We start from the raw sequence: 2,248 nt of genomic DNA, 5'->3' as shown, positions 1-2,248 counted from the left end.
GAGAGGGCGGCGGACGTTGTCCGGCACGAGCGGACGCGTCCGGCGGCGCGGAGGAAAAATTTCTAGGGTTCGTCTGCAGTTTCGTTTTTTCGGGGGAGATGGAGTTTTATAGGTAGAGGGAGGTAGGAGACTCCAAATGAGGTGCGGTTTTCGCCCACACGATCGTGATCGAACGACCTAGAGCATGGAAGACAGTTTGGTGGGTTTTGGGCTGGTTTTGGAGGGGTTTTTTGCTGGACACTCAAATGGACTTTGCGGATGCCCGGTTAACCGTTGGAGTACCAAACGACCTCCAAATGGAACAAAACTTGACCGGTAGTCTCCGGATGGTATATTAAGACCACTTGACAAGCCTCGGTCCATTCCGAGAAAGTTTGACACACGCACACGAAAGAAAACAAGAGGGGTGCACCGGAGGAGAGAGGAGCGCCGGATTGGAAAACGGACAACGGGGAAAATGCTCGGATGCATGAGACGAACACGTATGCGAATGCAATGCACATGATGACATGATATGGAAATGCATGACATGAAAAAATACAAAACGAAAGACAAAACCCGACAACGGAGGGAAAAACATAACACATAGCCGAAAATGGCAAGGGTCGGAGTTACAAATATGGCAAGTTACATGCGGGGTGTTACAACACTCCACCACTACGAGAGGATCTCATCCCGAGATCTAGGACTGAAAGAACTCCGGATATTCGGAACGGAGATGGTCCTCGCGTTCCCAGGTGGCTTCCCGGTCGGAATGGTGGGACCACTTCACTTTCAGAAATTTGATTGACTTGTTGCGAGTCTTGCGCTCAGTTTCTTCAAGAATAGCAACGGGGTGCTCATGATAAGACAAATCTTCCTGGAGGTCAATCTCTTCGAAGTCGATAGTGCGCTCAGGCGTCTTGAAGTACTTGCGGAGCTGTGACACGTGGAACACATCGTGCACGTGGAAGGAAGCTCAAGTTGATAGGCGAGGTCGCCTCTTTTGCCAATGATCTTGAAAGGACCCACGTATCTAGGGGCAAGCTTCCCTTTGATACCGAAGCGACGAGTGCCTTTCATTGGAGAGACGCGGAGGTAGACATGGTCTCCGATCTCGAAAGCCAAATCACGATGCTTACTATCATAGTAACTCTTCTGGCGCGATTGCGCGGCTTTGAGATTATCACGGATGACTTTACACATTTCTTCAGCTTCAGTGATTAAGTCATTGCCAAGAAGTTGGCGTTCACCAGTCTCTGACCAATTGAGAGGAGTACGGCACTTTCTGCCATAGAGAATCTCGAATGGGGCATTGCCCGAACTCGCTTGGAAGCTGTTGTTGTAGGAGAATTCAGCATAAGGAAGACAATCTTCCCATTTCATGCCAAAGGAAATGACACAAGCCCTGAGCATATCTTCAAGAATTTGATTGACTCGCTCGACTTGGCCACTAGTTTGAGGATGGAAAGCTGTGCTGAAGCGAATGTTTGTGCCCATGGCCTTCTGGAAGGAGTCCCAGAACTTAGAGGTGAAGATGCTTCCACGATCTGAAGAAATCAATTGTGGAATGCCGTGCAAAGAGACAATTCTGGAGGTGTAGAGCTCTGCTAGCTGAGCTGCTGTGATGGATTCTTTGATAGGAAGGAAATGAGCCACTTTAGAGAGCTTGTCGATGACAACGAAGATAGCATCATTTCCGCGCTTGGACTTGGGAAATCCAGTCACGAAGTCCATTTTGATATGATCAAACTTCCATTCTGGGATAGCAAGAGGTTGGAGGAGACCAGCTGGTCGTTGGTGTTCTGCTTTCACTCTTCGGCAGACATCACATTCATTCATGAATTGAGCAATTTCTCGCTTCATTCGAGTCCACCAATACGACTGCTTGAGGTCATGATACATCTTCGTACTTCCAGGATGAATGGAAAGGAGAGAATTGTGCGCCTCGTTCATTATGACTTTCCTTAGATCACCTTTCGGAACCACAATCCGGTCCTCGAAGAACAAAGTGTCTCTGTCATCAATGCGATAGCACTTGTATTTGGAAAGACCCTTGTCGATACCACGTTTCACCTTCTTCACCATGGCATCAAGGAGTTGTGCCTCACGAATTTGATCTTCCAAAGTAGGAGATACTATGAGGTTGGCAAGAAAGCCTTGAGGAACAACTTGGAGATTCAGCTTGCGGAAAGCTTCACAAAGATCCGGTTGGAAAGGCTCGAGGATTAAGCTGTTGCAATAAGCCTTCCTGCTTAAAGCATCTGCA

Source organism: Triticum aestivum, chromosome 2D (assembly GCF_018294505.1).
Source record: "Triticum aestivum cultivar Chinese Spring chromosome 2D, IWGSC CS RefSeq v2.1, whole genome shotgun sequence".
NCBI classification, from domain to species: Eukaryota; Viridiplantae; Streptophyta; class Magnoliopsida; order Poales; family Poaceae; genus Triticum; species Triticum aestivum.
The sequence above is the reverse complement of the archived record's forward strand: the minus strand, read 5'-3'. Positions refer to the sequence as shown.